We start from the raw sequence: 17908 nt of genomic DNA on the forward strand, positions 1-17908 counted from the left end.
GCAAGTGAGGTTCAGTTTAGAAGAAAAGGCATGTAGGAAATAATAACCTTAAGTCCTTTGAGAAAGAGCAGCCTTACTTGAAAAGAGTGAGTTGATATTGAGTGTCAAAATGTTTATAAGCCTAAAAATTTATAATTCAGTACTGTTGGTACTGAACTAGGATATGCTGATCCTTTTTATATGACTGTATACAGATCCGGATACCTCGATACCAGAATGACAGGCACATATTGGAACACATTCAGCAAACAGCAACAGTGGAGATAAAAGAGCTATAGAGACTAATGCGTGTTGAGAGAGTAAAGAGGTTAACACATACCCTGAGGGTAAAAACAAAAAATGGTAACTCCTACAAAATATTGGAAAAGTGTGAACAACAAGGAATTAAACTGTTTAGTTTGCTACACCAAGAAGTAAGAACTGTGTAAGTAAGAATAGTAACTTATCCTACCCATTGCGCTGCTAAAGACACACATAATGAGTAGTCTCATTTCTAGGTGAAAATTAGAATTTGTTTCAAACCTGTTGTTGCTACGTTTGGTTTCCACATTTTCACACACTAGTGTATTTTTTTCCCCCAGAATAACATCACCAAAATATGCTGAATTGCTTCCCCAAAAGATTTTGCTCACTCTCTCTCTAAATATACATGTAACGTAGCCAAGAAACAAGAGTGGAGGTTTTTCTGTTTTACTGCTGATTGAGCATCTGTCATTTCCACTTTTCCCACATTTCCAAACTGTGTATTCTAGGAGTTATTGTGTTTCCTCTCAGCTACAAAAGCATTACAACCACTGCCAATGTCATGGGTGCTTAAGACTCAGGCACGTCCTACAGAGATGAGTCTAGACCCAGCACTTCATTATGGACCATGAGAACAACCCTTTGCCATTGCAGGTGGCCAAGTTTTGCTCATGATTACATGTCTGCTGCTAAGGGCTTGAAGGTACATTTGTAACTAGAACCCCATTGCCTTGTCAGGATTGTAATTCACAGGCTAATCAAAAATAGTTGATGACAGCATTTGTTATTCAAGGGAAGGAAACAGCCTTTGAAGGACATTTCCACCCATCGGATTTCGTTATGCAACACTGAAATACATCTTTCTGAGCATCTGGAGATTTCACATCCTGCACCTTTGTAAAGTGCAAACTTCACTCTTTCCCAAAGGGATGATGGGTGAGAAAAAGCTATCAGGTATAACTTCCAAAGATTTCTTTTCTCTTCCTCCTTTAAAATCTTCACAGCCTGATGCAAACTCTCTAGTATGATCATATATTTATTAGATACCTTCACAACTTTTATTCTTACTACATGGTACAAAACACTGAATTCTCAATAAAAAACACCTGCATAAAATGTTACATTCATAATTCAGAATTGTCAATTAGTTCTGAAAAGGTTAGGGGCAGAATCTGAAGAAAGACTATAATCACAGTTCTGTGAAACCTATAATACTCAAACCATGCTAATCACAAGCTGTATATACTGATTATATATTTCCACAACCATAAAGGATCATTGAAACACTATTCACACTGTATGCCACTGATTTCCTTCTTCAAAAAAATAACATTCTTACTTATCTAAAGAGTAAGTTTTATTTTTGACTAAATTTGGATAACAAAGACAGTAAGAAATTCCAGGCTCAATTACTCTTCTTCCAGACAGCTTCACTTTTCAAAAGTTAATCTAATACTATTATACTGCCTGTTATTGCTTAAATCCTGCATAAGCTTGGCTTTATGATCAAGTTTTGTAGTTCTTAGTTGAGAAAAATGACTTTTGAAACCAAGAGGAATGTTGAAACTTCGTAACTACAAGCTGCAATCCTGCCGTTCTAAGCTGCACAGTTGTATGTTTATGTATGGAAAGAGCAGTATAGATTAGTCCAAACTCTAAATTAAGAGCCCTGATGCAGAAAGAGAATTTGTCTCAAAAGAGTCAAAGACTCAAGGACTTGTTTATTGTTTTAAATCTCTCAGATTCTTCTCTAAGTTCAGCTGTGGAACTGAGAAAAGCTGCTGTGTTTCCCCAGTGGTTTGGTGGCTGTAAGCGATGCAGGTCGGTGGTCTGAGCTGCACAGCCAGCCACAACCAGAAACCGACCCTGCAGCTGGCAGCAAGTTGTGCGCTTATTCAGATGCCATCTCTAAAGTGACTCTGTCCTCCCCTGGGGCCTGGGCACACACTAGTGGCCCTTCCACTGCCTCTGCCCAGGCTCAACTTCTCCCATGGCAACCTTGAGGATGCAAACCTGAATTCACAGCTGTGGCAAGGCTTGCCCTGATTTCTTACCCTGTGACTAAGTCATGCCCTCACTTCAGACACTAGAATTATCACCCTGATGTCTTCCATCACACCATCAGCAATTAAAAAGGGAAGGAGACTGAAAAATGAAGTGCCATATGGAACGAAAAACCAGGCAGGGTATGATGCTCTGTGAACACAGCTTCCTTGGCATCCCATCCCTCTGGTGTTACAGGGACACCCGGCACTTTGCAGCAGAGAATATTTTGTCAGTATAAAAAGTGATTTGTCCACAGCCAGAACTGACAGGACTGACCTGTTGAGTTGTCCATGTCTTACCAGCAGAAGTATCAATCACTTCCTTGGGGATGTTCCCCATAGCAAGGAAACTCATCCATGCCATTACTCTACAGACACAAAGGCAGGTGATACATTGCACGAGACTGTTTTGCCCAATAATCTGACCTTTGCAAAAGAGAAAGAGCCCATTAGAAATCAGTGTACTGCACACAGAAATGTCTGCTCGCATTCCTCTTTCACAGACATGTGTTTGGCGCCTGGGGTATTAACTTTCAGTCTTTGTTTCTTTTCATTGCATATTCGTCTGCAGTACTGTTGCCTGCAAATGGGGTGCAGTAGGAAAACACGTTGTGTTGCCTTTGCCTTTTCCCAGTTCACTCAGACAAAAAAGTAGTTCATTTGTAAGACCAGAAGCAATAATTTCTTAAGTGAATGAGATGCCATAATCTAATAAGAGTTTATTTCAATTTTAGTCAAAACTATAACCATATTAAGCTTACATTTAGAAGTAAACTCAATTTTACTTAAAATTTCAGAAGGGGGGTGAAGGGAAGTGTTAATGCTTCAGTAGCAATAAAATAAACAGCACTGTAATGAAGTGTCTCTGGAAAACAAGATGAAAACAGTAAATGCTTAGATACAAAACTAAAAGCAAATAATTGTTGTTTAATAAACATAAAATTGCTTAAAGAAATCTTACATCCTTTTCTGGTTCAGAGCTACACTATGCGCTATTTTGATGAGGCTTCTTGCATAAGTAAAAAACAACTTGGATTCTGCAGACACAGGAATGAAAAATATATTCAGCAGGATGTTACTCACAAACCACCCAAAAGATAGTTTTGACCATAACACAGAGAAATCAGGCTGACATCAATGAACTGTACAATTTACATTGTGAAAAATCCCAGTTCTACAAAACAAGAATTTGCTGAATTTCCTCAGAACTAATGCATTTCCCACTTTATATACAAGCACACAATTCAATTGTTTTTTAATATAGCTGAGAGTATGTTTTTGTTAGTATCTATCCCTGCGTTCTGCTGCATTTTTGGAAGGTCTACTCCTGTGTCCTTATTTTCCAAGAATAACCACTCAGGTTTCTATTTTGACACTAGAAGGTTACAATGCTCAAGGAAGACATCAAGAATTATATAATCTCATAAATCCTTATTCATTTTTTGCCCTTTGTAAAACAGTAGCTCACAACAAGCACTGGTACATATGTATAACAATTATCATATTAATGTGCATAATGCATATTATACACATTCATTATTAAGCAAAAAATAACTTCAATAGCAGGATGAAACTGCGTATACATTATTAAATAAAGGAAGTGGGAAAGAACATTTACGTGAATACACTCCAGGAAAGAATAAATGGCAGGAGAATACTTGGGGTAGAAGTCATTTCACCATCTTCTAATATGACAACAACTGTGTGTTCACATACTCACAACTACCCAGTGCAGGAAAGCTGAGATTAAAATCTTCTGTGCATGAAGACCTGTGGACAATGACGTTAACAGTAGTCACTCAAAAAGGGATAAAGAGACAGTGGGACAAAAAAAGGAAGTGAGTTTTGTTAGCAGCATTATCCTCGTGGATTCATGGGCACCAGAGCTTTTAAGGCTTTGAGAGCAGAATTCCTTTTTCTGTATACATGGCCAAAAAAGGGTTCACACAGGCCATAATAAACAAGCATTTTCACACAGCGAAGTTGTTACTGGAAATGATGTGCATTTGGAAAAACACTCATTTTCCCCTACATGAAATACAAACAGGTTTTCATTACTAAGGGGGTTTGCTCATTGTCTAGAGCTACCTCTAGGTATCTCTGGATTTCTAGCTTAAGATCCCCTATGGGGAATCCATTCTAGATGGAATTTCATGATGATATTTCCAAAGGAGGAAATCTTTCCTTGGCATTTTCACAACTCTTTCTGGTGCTATAACATATCAGTAGCCATTGATCAAACGGTTGCTATGAAGCAGAGCAGCACCTGCTACTCTGCTCACAGATAGGTATGTTGATTTCAGTATCATGCAATTAATTTATTGATATTTTTATTTCATTTTTCAACATCAGCTCTACTCATTTCAAACAGCCATACAGAACAGGGGGTTGCTACCAGACAGGTAACAGCGCATGGTTACAGAAGAGTCTTTCTTCATTTGTAAAGAAAACCTCATCCAAACACTCTTATTTACAACTCATTATGTTTGCAAACTGAAATAGGTAAATTCAGAGACAAACTCTCATGTTCTTCCATTCTTAGTTTACCCAGTGAGAAATGAGCCTTTTTTCTGTGTCCCACTATGTATTAGCCCCTATTCCTTAGCATCCACAGAAGCGGGAGCTCCCATGTGGGATTATACTCCTTGAACTGTCTCCTTGCCATCACCATTGCCACTCTCACTCCTGATACCAAGAGGGCAGAGAAGTGACACACCTGTGAAGGGACACAGCATACTGCTACATTTCTTCAGAGAAATTAGCAACATCACATCAGTGTAATGCACTTGATTACATGGATCTCGAGATGAGTCTCATCTGAAAGGTTTCCTTTGACAGCCACCGCATGGGACCTCAGTGGGCAAGGGAACCAGCACCCATGCAGATCCTGCTTCTGTCTTGACCTTCCTGAAGGCCCTCCTGTCCAGAAGTCAATGTGACTTGCTCTGGCTGGGACATCTCTGGATCATGAAACCATTAAATCACTAATCACACCAAACCATTACATCTCCTCTTCTGAAGGAAATTAAGGTGAATTCTCTCTCCATCCCTTGCTTGCGTTTACCTACAACAACAGGTGAGCAAAGTCTCAAATCAAGAAAACCCGTCACATCCCTTCAGCAGTATCACTTCAGAACACTATTTTACCCTCATTAGTTCAGTGTTACATTACAGGTACTTGTCCAGAAACTTGTCTTGCCTCACTAAAACATGAGTAGAAATTCCACAACAAAACCACAGCTGAATCTTCTGTTAACTGTGGGTATAAATCCCAACCTTAATGTTCTGTTAATACACTTCTAAACTGATTATCTCTATTCCAGTTATTCCAGTTTTAATCATCCAGATTTTAAACCAGCTGTCCAGAAGTCAGGATGTGAAAGCTGACTTACTTCCTCTTCCAATGACAGACAGATAGCCTTTTGTGTTCACAGATGCTCAGAAGGAAAGAAAAGTCACAGAAAGTTATTCTCACCATGAAGCATCAATTCCTTCCTTTGTGCTCCTCACAAGGGATTTGGGTTTTTTTTTCACAGAATGAGAATAGAAAGCATAAGAATGGGGATCACAGCTTCCCAAAAGATTTGAATAATTAAAAGAAAAAAAGAAAAAATAAAAAGCTTTGGTGGCCAGTTATGATACTGGGATGCTATACAACAGATCATAGCATCATAGAATCATAGAACAGGTTGGGCTGGAAAGGCCCTTAAGATCATCTAGTTCCAACCCCCCTGCCACAGGCAGGGACACTTCACACTAGACCTGAGTGCTCAAGGCCCTGTCAAAGACTTTCTGAGTGACCTTGGCTTAGGTAAGTCAAAATCCCTCTGGTCTCCAAGTCCACACATTAAGCAGGGATAACAGTAATACCGTCTTTGTGAACCCAGTGAGATAGTTCCTCAGTGTAATAGCTGTTTCCCAGTAAGTCCACATCAGACACCTGGGGCATTACTGACCTCTTATCCAGGCTGCCACTGCTGTATGACATAGGCAACTATGATGATGCAATAGCTGCTCAACAACCTTCTGCACAATCTTTCAACACCTAATGCAGATCTAGTTAACTCTGTGCATTTACTCAGTCCCAAAGAAAATCCTATGATCCTATCTTTCCTGCTACCTAATCCCGTATGCACCTCTATCGTTATCAGCGGTTATTCAGTACACTATCTGTTGTCAGCACATGTCCCAAAGTCACCAACTGCTCTGTGACCTTCTGTCCTATGATATCTACAGTGTCACTGTACACGCTTCCTACTGCTGCATGGCACATGAGCACACTCCCTACACCTACAGGAGCAAGCACTGCTGTTTCACTTAGGGAAAAGTCCTGTTACACAACAGCTTAGCAAGATAGAAGATAAGGAAAACCTGCTCCCAGATCCCAAGCAAGTGCCAACCCACCTCTGCTACGTCTCAGAGATGTCCTGAAGCAGGAGGCAAGGCTATGCTGCAGTAAGGGTGTCCCTGAAGCAGCCACGCTGCATGGAGTAAGTGATGGTCCTGTAATTTGAGTGTGAGAATGAGCCTGGGTGTGACTCTCCAGTCAAGGGGTCACATACTGGCCGGGAAGGCAGGACACCCGAGTTCCCAAACCTGCACTAGCTACAACGATGTTAACAGCTTTGTGTCATCCATGGTAGAAGAGCAAGTGAAGCGAATCTCAAGTACTCACATATACTCACACACATGCATGCATGTAAATGTGTCCTAAGAAAAATGAGTCACTACACATCATTTTTTAGGCTACTAGTGAAGGTACCTAACTCCAAGGAAGGCTCCATCTACAATCTAGAGTTAGCTCCAAAACTGAGTAAAGAAATGGGACTCAAAAGATACTTCAAAAGAAATAAAAAATAGAACAAGGACAGGTAGTCAGAAGCCTGCGGTAGCTTCCATGTAAGGAAATGATCAAATAATTCAGGACTCTAGAGTCTGAGGAGATGACTGAGGTGTAAAATCGTGTCATGGAGAGAGTAGTCTGGCACCAATTTTGTGCTGCATCTACCAGTTTAAGAGTGAGTGATCTCAAATGAAGCACCACATAAGAGTTCAAACTGAACTAAAAGGTGTAGTTCTCATGAAATGGGTGGAATTCCTTGCAAGGAACATCAAAGATTCACAAGTTGATAAAGGCTTAAGCAGCAATCAGATCACCTTTTACCTATGTTCTTCCCTAGGCATCCACTTAAGATTACTGACAGTTTGAAGGTAGGAACATGTTTTAATCCAAGAAAAAGAACAAAACAGTATCCCACATCATAAATTTCACAGTCAAGTCTGACCAGGGGACTGAAGCACCTCCCGTATGAAGATAGGCTGAGAAAGTTGGGGCTGTTCAGCCTGGAGAAGAGAAGGCTGCATGGAGACCTCATAGCAGCCTTCCAGTATCTGAAGGGGGCCTATAGGGATGCTGGGGAAGGACTCTTCATTAGGGACTGTAGTGATAGGACAAGGGGTAATGGGTTAAAACTTAAACAGGGGAAGTTTAGATTGGATATAAGGAAGAAGTTCTTTCCTGTAAGGGTGGTGAGGCACTGGAATGGGCTGTCCAGGGAAGGTGTGAATGCTCCATCCCTGGCGGTGTTCAAGGCCAGGTTGACATGGTTTAGTGTGAGGTGTCCCTGCCCATGGCAGGGGGGCTGGAACTCGATGATCTTAAGGTCCTTTCCAACCCTAACTATTCTATGATTGTAAGTTCCCGGGATCTGGAGGGATTGCAGGAACCAACCTACCTGAAGTACCAGTGATGAGGCTCATTCTCAAAAACTACCTTCATGATCAGACTGCCTCCCTGTCAAATAAATGTCATAGTCGACCAATTGGGCTAGGTGAATCCTTGCTTTCACCCAGCCCCACGTTCTTATGTTCACCCAGCCCCACAGTATCTCTCCTCATTAACAGAGTCTACTGATATTGACTATCAGTATCAACCTGTTTCAGTATCCAAATCCATGCACACTCCTGCTTCAGCATCTACTTGATAGGTGCTGCTTACCTAGAAGATACATTGGCATCACAGGTTGGAGTGCTGCAAGGCTTTGCTTCTCTTTGGAGGTAACACTTAGAGCCAGCTTCACGTTGCTCCGTAGGCAGTCCAGCATCTGAAAACTGGATGCTGTTAGCCTGTTAAGACACTGAGCTGGAAGCCTAGATATCATATAGGCTAGGGAACAGTGTTTCTGAGGAACAAGCTAAGAAGCCCTGCTGAGGGGGAGCTACCAAGAGGCAGCCAACAGGAAAAGATTTTTTAAGGAATATACTAAGGGCTGCCGTTTGTGGGGTTTAGACTCATTAAATACTTCCAGTGGGTCAAGATGCAGATCTTATAAGGCAAATAAGCCTCTCTGGAATGAGGCATAGGTCCTGAAATAAAAATTCATCATCATACTCAACTGCTTATGCTCTTTGAAAGATACACAGGTTTTATAACTTCTCTCCATACCTAACTTCTATCTAGATTGCACAGGAAGTGGCAAAGGAGTATTCTGGATCTTGCTCTTAATACAAACATGTCTTGAGAGGAGAATATGTTAGTTAAATAGAAAGACTCTGATGAAAACTTAATTAAAGCAGATGGAAGTAGCTCCATTGTACAGCCTACTCTGGAATATAGGAACCTTATGGAGTCAGAGTTTTTGTGAACCCAAGGGATTTTTTAACTCTCCGAGGGCTTGCAAACTGAATTTAGTCTCTTTTTACTCTGTCATTTAAACTCATCGTTTGTTTTATTTCATATAAGGATAATTCAATTTTTTAAAAACCACAAAAAATGTTTTTCTAGCTACAGACAATCATGTGCAATGTATTAAGGACAGAACAGCCGAACAGCCTCCAAGTCCAAGGTTTGGCACTGCCTCAGTCCTGAAAAGACATACTTACAAAAATGAGGATTTTTTTTCATTCCCTCTGCTGCTTTCCCAGGGTGTCTCTTTCTTTCTCATACAGTTAGCTCTCCGCTTCTCTTCTCACCCTGTTTTTCACCAGATACACTTCTGTCTTCCCCCTTTTTCACAGTCACCCTTAAAGAGATAAGCAAGATGTGTTCCCATTAATGCTGGAGTTGACATCAAAACTTTTAATGAATAATATTTCAGCAGGTTTGAAAGCTGTCAGAATGTTTCAGCCATGTCTAATAAGAACAGGATGTCCATGGATAACTTCCAGCACTCTGTCTTGTAAGTTTACCACTTCTGATTCAGAAGCATCGCATTTTGAACAGCACCAGGCTAAACCTTCAGAAAGTATTCACTCAAATTAAACTTTAAATTTGTTTGGGTGTCCTCACGCTCCCTTTTTTGCCTTCCCTCATCATGAACATGCCAATACACAAAATGATGACAGAACCGATCAGAGTAAGAAGTCAATTTTAACTAAATTCATTAAAAATTCAACAACCAGAGACCAGATTTTTTACAAATCTGAGATAACTGTAAATAGTTAATGGGGATTTCTCTAAGGAAAAAATAATCTTAACATGTATATAGGCACGTAGTGGTACAATACTCAGCACAAATATTGAACGTTCTCTTTATCAGAGACAGAGTTGAATTAATGGTTCATTCAGCTACTCCAAAGCAATAGCCCACCTCCAGGACCCACAACCACCAGCACCAGGAGGAACTTTAAAACTAAAACCAGCTTCTATATTGTGGCACATTGTTGTGTATCATCATCAGTAGTGGCATACACCTCAAATCTTACCTATCCTCCCACAAAAGCATCTTAAAGTCTAAGGGGTTTGATATGATTCATCCTGGGACACTTGAGTAACATCATAATATTTCTGTGAGAAATGGAGCAAGAGCCACTGGTTTCTAACTAGCTTCCCACCTCACAGACAGATAATTCACTGTCCAACAGGATCTTCCAAGCTGAAGAAAGAAAACTTGAACATTCACAAAGCAAGGCAGCTTCCAAAGAAGAGTAAAAAATGTGGGCACTGAGGATGCAGTTTATTGGTTCCTTCTTGTGTCACAAAACAAGGAGCAGTTCACAGGCTACAGTGATTCAAATCTCCATATTTTGAAAGACTGCAACTGCTTCTCCAGCCTGCAAAATGAAATCCTCTTCTTGTGTTCCAGTGCAGAGCCTCATGCCTACCTGACTAGCAGAAGGTCAGAAGGACTGCAGTGCTGGCCACTGTGCACTGGCTTAAATATCCAGGTTTAAAAAAGAAAGGGAGGTGTGCACTGATTTGGGGTATACTTTACTTCACACACGTATACATTTAGAAACATTCATTGCATCAGAGCTAGTACCAGAAAACAAGTAGATTTTGGATCTAAATTTACCTTTTTCTTGCATTTTTAAGGAAAAATATAGCAACACAGGTAAATCAGCTTACAGTCTTTTAAAGTACAGTGATAAACTTCCTATTACTGACAGCAGCATTACCATTAGCATTTGACTATTACTGTGTTGCCTGAAAGTCCTTGGCAGAAATCAGGATTCTGCCTCTCTAGATGCTGCAAATGGAATGTTGTGAAGAAGGTTGGTATCAAGTGTGATTATTAAAGTTAGCTGTAACCAGAACCACCGCTTAACGGAAAACTTTGGGAAGTCTTGGACTCACATTCAGACTGGATGCTCTGGCCACTTCTGTGGCAACTGCTTACTCTGCATTCTTGAAATCCTTAGTTGCTAACTCTGACTGGCTTTAAACTAGAGTCTCTTTTCCTGTCAAAATCCCAAGACACAGAATTAACAAAAACAGTGGAGTAGAAGAGGATGTTATTCTAATTCATGAAGTATTAAGTGAGCACAGAATAAGGATAGAGGCTGCACCAAAATGCAAGGAAGATGCAGTTTTATATATGACAGGCAACAAACTGCCTGCAATATACAACTAAAAGGGTTTTTCTTTTTCTCTAGAAGCAAAGAGGAGGGTGTAAGTGCAAACAAATAGTAAAACTAATATGAACAAAACAGGAAGATCTAAAAAAAAGACATCATGGAATAGTTGGACTCTGTCTCTTCAACAGTTAATTACCATCTTGCACTGGTGTACTTGCATAATTTCAAAACACTAGTATTGAGAAATGAGCACAGATTATTTCCTTTACAAGTAGGACAGCCAGAATATTTCTGTCCTACTTCATAGGAGGTTCCTTTCCCTTACAAAATGCCATGACTCCAGTCAGCAAACAATACAGTTTTGTTAACCAGTTACTCAGCCTCACATACAAAGTAATAAACCTTGTGATACGTTGTTCTCGCTCTATTAACTCTCCCAACAAATGTCTTTTGACAATAAAGAAATAATCGGTATCTACTGAGTGAATATTTATGTCTCAGTTTGCAGCTTTCTGTGCTACAATAAATCTACAGAAAAGACTTGAGGTAATGGCAAAGATTTCACAAAATATATGACAAAATGCTTCCATTGTAAATTCCTCTGTACCCACAGTTACAAGGGACATGCAGCAGCTTGCTGCTTTACTGTAGGAAAACCTGCAACACATATGCAAAATAGCAATAGAAACCAAACATTTTTAAGGACCCGATCTTCCAAGCTATTGAGTCACCACCAATGATTTCCATGGGAATGTTTGTGCTTAAAGTTAAGAATGTGCTTACGAGCTTTGCAGAGTGAAAGCCAGAGAACTCAGCTTCTCACAGCATTTGTATTGTCCTCATTTGAAACTGCAAAGATGATCCTGACACTATGCTGAGCCGTTTTACTTAGCTGATGCATTCTAGATGTAAGCGTTAGAACAATATGCTATTGTTTTCACTTAAAACTGCACGTTTTTTCCTGTGTGCATACTTTAAGAAAACTCCTTCTCAGCCTAACCTGAAAAGAATTCATTGACATGTTATTATATTTCATGAGTAAAGTGAGTACTTTCAGCACGTGGTTTACTATGTACTTTATCTGATTGCATTTGTTCTCCTTGGCCTTCTAATCAAAGCAGAAAATAGATTTGTTTGTGGTGAAAACATGACACAATTACCACCTCTGCCTTACTTTCTCGAATTCATAAGAACTTTCTGTACCTAGATTCGACAACTGTATTGTGAGTCATCTTCCTAGCACAGAGATGTCATCACGTTTATGACACCATGTTTTCTTTTTCTTGCCCCAATTTCCGTTCTGGCTTTAACTGAACAGTTTAACCTTGAACTTTCCCCATTGCTTCCTCTGTTAAATCCATGCTACTGAGAACTCTTTGCTGATCTCTTCACCTCTTGCATTCATGTTTACTGTGTATTGCATAATCATTATTAAAATCAGTAACATTTTCTTGGAAACATTTTAAGGTCGTTGAAGTTTTGAGGACTGTTGCCTGTTAGTAACCTGCCTACAAAGAATACCGTAAATCAGTGCTTGGCCAGTTGAACTATGATGATCGCTCGTGTTACTGGTGTTCTCAAACATCCTCATCCTCAAATGGCTGTGACTCGATTGCAACAGGAGTTTCACATACACAGGAAGAAACACAACAAAAGAACTTACTGTTGCCCTGATAATACAGGTTTTACAAATCTTTAACCAAAATGACACATGACTTTCATCAATGGACAATGTTGTAATGGTTCTCACACTCTTGGCCAGGGTCAAACCAGCTGGGTTTTAAGAGCAAGTTTTTTTACTAAAAAAGCTGAAATGTTAAGTCAATGCTTTAATCCTTATGCTCCTAACTAGAAAATTTCAAATGCAAGTGGTTACAATAATGAGATTTAACACATCATACCACAATGTACCCTGGATCTTAAAAGCCAAAGACAGAATTTTGATGCTCTATTTTCATAATGGTGACAAACATAATAAATATGCACATTTTCAGACTATTTGCCCTAAAAAAGTTGTGCCCAGTCACTTGCACAGTCTTCCAAATAATTTATAGACCATTTTAACACATTTATCCTAGACAAAAATTGAGAAATTATTGTCCCAGTGGTTGCTTCTCTTGTCACTGGCTTCAGCAGCAAAACCAGTTTAAGAGGCCTGGGCTTCTCCTTTCACCACAGCAGTTTGCTGTTTTCCCAGCAATACTCACAGAGCTGCTGGTGGGGCTCCGTGAGAAGGTGGATTACTGAAAGGATGTGGGTTATGAGCAACCCTGAGGAGGCTGATATATTGTGGTGTAGGGGCAGGAATGATAGATGAGCAGAAGAGGCACATGCGAGGAGGCAGAACTCCTTGAACTGACATTATCTTCGTAACACAGACTGACATCCTGAGAAATATCCTCCTGTGGCTGGGGAGCAGCTATGGGGAGGTGTGAAGAACTCTGTGGCAAGTTCCTAACACCTTCAGTGAAGGGGAGAGGGCACCAAGTCTTCAGCAGCAGCTGTGAGTCCCAAAGGCAAGTTAATCACAGGCATTAAAGAAGTTACCAACTCAGCTCCCCACTCAAAAGTCTACAAATTACAGCTGCAAACTTCCTCCCTTTCTTGGGACTGCTTGCTCCATCGAATGTTGTGATGCTGCTATTTCACTGGCGCTGCTGTCACACGTTTTATTCATAACTGAAAAACTCACTGAAGGTGAGGCTAGATTTAAAGCAAGCCCATTCAGTCAGACTTCCCCAGCTGCGACAGATCTAGCTCCACTGGTTACCCATGCAGACTTCCCCAAGCTGCTCATTCAGCCCTCACCACCCATCCTGGGTGAGATAGTTGCACCTTCCCATCTGCTGGCGTCACTGTGTGCATAGCCTCCTCTAACCCAGTTCTGTCAAAATTGATCCAGGTGGTTTTTTAAAAATCCCTCACTATGAAGTATTTAAACTTACCCAAATCATTCTGACAGAACAATGTTAATGAGTAACCAGACATTCAATTCTGCTGGAGGCTGGCGCATGGGGAGGGGGGGATGTGGGCAAAAATCTCCCTCTGGAAGAAAGCGGCAGGCAGGTGACACTGAGTAAGCCTGAGTAGCAGTGCCTTCACCCAGCTGGCAGCCACCTTATGTAGGCTAGTCTCTTACTGGCTCACAAAGCAGGATCTAACCCTTCAGTTACTCCGAACTGATGCTTTTTTTATCAGACAACAGCATCTGTTACTCAAGAACAAATAGGCAAGACAACTCAAAAGTGCCCTAATCCAGACAGTATCTAGCTTTTAGGGTAAAAGATAAAACAGTAATAACAAAACCAAAAAAAAACAGTCTGAAATTTCATTTACACATCATAAAGTATAAAAAAAAATGAAAATATCCATTTAAGACCTTGAAATGCAAAATAACACCAGCTTCGAATGAGAGTTGCAAAATCATGGGGCAAGTTAGTCTCTTAGATTTCCCATTTCCCAACTTTAATAAACTATGGAGAGACTAGTGCCTTATCTTATTGTCTTGGATTTCTCAAGTTCCTTTTTTCACCAAATAGGTTTCAGTTGTGGCCAGATGTCATTGATGTGGTAACTGCATTTGCTATCTTCTGGACTAGTCTTGTATTGAGTTAAATCCAGGTCAGTTCATTAAAAATTTGGCTGTGCCAGAGCTAGGCCTTTTTGATGGCAAAAATCATTTATTAATTATTCCAATGTATGAGATAGTATGGATGTGAGTCTGCTTTTATATTCCTGATACAATGCAGTGTCACTCCGTCAAGAGCAATATAAAGCATTACAAAGCAAAACATTGCTTTGTATCAAGCTGTATTTCTGTTCACTGAATAACACTGCCACAAGAATCAGCCTCTCTGAATCATTTATATCTTAAGGGAAAATTACCTGGCTGACACATCATTCTTTAATGTAATTTTTCCACATCTTCCTCCTTCCAAAGGAAATGCAGGGCTATACTTTAAAAACCATTTATACCGTAGCATGTGTGGTATTTGGTAACTTTACTTGCATTAAATAAGCAAGTACTCCTAAAGAGCCCTTACAAAAATTTCAGTTGGGAATCTTCAGGAGTCTCAAGGAATCTCAGGAATCTTGCCTAACCATACTTAAAGAATTACGTGTAAGTGTGCATTATTTTTGCAACTATTTTTAAGGTTGGGGAGCAGGCAAAACATTTTTATATGTTTGTGTATCTCCACATTTTCATATGCTGAGCTAAATGACAGAAAATGTAAGTGCCAGTGCAGCTCAACCTATTTATTTTCTTGTGCCTGACCTTGGAAAATAGTGCAATCACTGGTAGCAAGAACAGCAAATTCATCTTCATCAGGAGTTTAGATAAGGAGAGGTTTTACAGGAAGTTGTAAGAAAGAAAAGCACTTTCCACAGCAAAATATATTGTTAGCAGACCATTCTTGTAAAGTGTCTGGTCACTGGAAGTTATTTGAAAAATAACTATAATAGAAACGTTATCTTAAAACACATGAGATTTTGAAAAACTTGAGTGAAATCCAAATATCTCGGGTGGCTCTTTTTCATGGAGAAGCACTTCTGAAAAGTACAAAATTAAACTGCAGTTTCCTAATGAAACGTGCCATTTATAGCACTTCAGTCAGAAAAACTGATTTTTTTTTCTCAAAAATGAAAATTAAAAAGTATTTCCATCGGTAGGAAAACATACACACCATGGCTTACTCAGAGCTCTAGTTCCTGAAGGTTTGTTCCCTTCCAACAATACTTTTAGTTCCTGCTCATATTCCTATCTATCTCCTTCTTTCTCCCCCTACTCAAGACCACCCTTTTTTTTTTCTTAGAAAAATTAAGCTAAACTTCACTCAATTTTTCACAAAGCAGTTTAAATTACAAAAATACTAGAACAAAGTTCTAGTAAGATTACGTAGAGCTGATTTCTACATCCACAAAGAGGGAAGGACCATAGCAAATATAATTCCCCTGGTTGCGTGGAAGACACTGATGCTTCAGGCTATTTACTGTCTTTTCAGCTCTGGACCTCCTGAGGACTCTCATCAGCACTATTGCTGAAGAATCTCAGTGCTCCTCAGGCCTCAGTGTTTTGACACAACTTCAATTCTCTCAAGTAATGGTGCATTGGTAGAATAATACCCTGTTCACAGTACGCCTATTTGCAAGCTTCACTAATGAAGAGCCACTGATCAGGACATTCCATGCCCACTACATTGGACAGTACTTATCCCAGATCTGGCACCTTTTCAGTATTTTCATTAATGATTTGCACAATGGAATCAATAGCACTTGGATCAGCTTCACAAACGATGAAATGCTTGGAGAAGCTGCTAGCCCTACACAGGCAGCAGGATTTGAATTCAGAAGGATGAACTGAAGAAATAGAATGAATTACGGAAATAAGACGTATGCAGTCATTTCACTAAGGACAAACCCAAAGCACAGCACTTGGGAATAGTCAACTGAACAAATATGAGATGAAGATGACCGGGCAGCAGCTCTGCAAATGGGATCAGAGGTTGTAATGGGTCACAGAATAAACATGCGTCAGTGATGCCACAAGGTTGTGAAAAAGCAAATATCATCCTGGAAAAGTATCAATAGGTAGTCTTTGTTCATATGGAGTACTATCTTCAGCCTGAAGCATCATTTCCAAGAATGCCAGGAATCAAATGGAGAGAGTACAGAGGAAAGCAGGTAGAGGTCTCTGAGCCTGGGAAACACTGAAAGGACCACCTACAAGTGAGAAGACCGCAGGGTGACAAGGTAACAGTCTTCAGATGGGTAAAAGGCTACTGCAGAGAGACCAGGTGGTAGTGGATTTAAACTGCAACAAGAGAGAACTGGACAAATGTCTACCAAGAATGATACCACAGATTTTCTTTGAGAATACAGGACGGCCTAGATAACCTTCAAGGGCTACATTCTTTGTCTGTTTTCTATGACTTCTCTAATGCAACATTCAGTAAAACCTTTGAATTGCTCCAGAAGCAAAAATACAAACATAGCAGCAGCTTTGGACACTTATTTTTCAGCGCATAAGTAAATTGATCTAGTCCACCCCCACTAAAAAATACCACCTCTAAATTTAAAGGAGCGTGACCAGCAGGTCGAAGGAGGTGATCCTGCCCCTCTACTCTGCTCTTGTGAGACCTCACCTGGAGTATTGTGTGCAGTTCTGGTGTCCTCAACATAAAAAGGACATGGAACTGTTGGAACAAGTCCAGAGAAGGGCCACGAGGATGATGAGGGGGGCTGGAGCACCTCCCGTATGAAGAGAGGCTGAGGAAGTTGGGGCTGTTCAGCCTGGAGAAGAGAAGGCTGCGTGGAGACCTCAGAGCAGCCTTCCAGTATCTGAAGGGGGCCTATAGGGATGCTGGAGAGGGACTCTTCATCAGGGACTGTAGTGATAGGACAAGGGGTGATGGGTTAAAACTGAAACAGGGGAAGTTTAGATTGGATATAAGGAAGAAGTTCTTTCCTGTGAGGGTGGTGAGGCACTGGAATGGGATACCCAGGGAGGTTGTGAATGCTCCATCCCTGGCAGTGTTCAACGCCAGGTTGGACAGAGCCTTGGGTTACATGGTTTAGTGTGAGGTGTCCCGGCCCATGGCAGGGGGGCTGGAACTAGATGATCTTAAGGTCCTTTCCAACCCTAACTATTCTATGATTCTATTCTATGATTCTAAGAAAAAGTCAAAGACCAACATCTCTACAGCAACTGAGAGAAAAGGGAGAAAGTAGGAAAATGGCTTCTTGGGAATGAATAGAAATATTTTCTAAATAAAAAGGAAAAAAAATCCAAAACCAGTAACAAGATGATTGCTTAAAATCGGATT

At 40.3% G+C, this 17908-nt stretch overlaps 1 long non-coding RNA gene across 1 annotated transcript; it reads right to left on the reverse strand.

Moving 5' to 3' along the window:
• Positions 1–4601: 4601 nt before the first annotated feature.
• Positions 4602–11593, reverse strand: LOC130607955 (uncharacterized). The gene is made up of 2 exons (XR_008974399.1): positions 8287–11593; positions 4602–5352 (listed from the first exon to the last, which is right to left on the reverse strand). It is a non-coding gene; the product is annotated as an uncharacterized LOC130607955 (long non-coding RNA).
• Positions 11594–17908: the final 6315 nt, after the last annotated feature.

This window comes from Pezoporus wallicus, unplaced genomic scaffold, assembly GCF_028554395.1.
Source record: "Pezoporus wallicus isolate ANWC-B61680 ecotype Strahan unplaced genomic scaffold, APGP_CSIRO_Pwel_v1 contig_4722, whole genome shotgun sequence".
Classification (NCBI taxonomy): Eukaryota; Metazoa; Chordata; class Aves; order Psittaciformes; family Psittacidae; genus Pezoporus; species Pezoporus wallicus.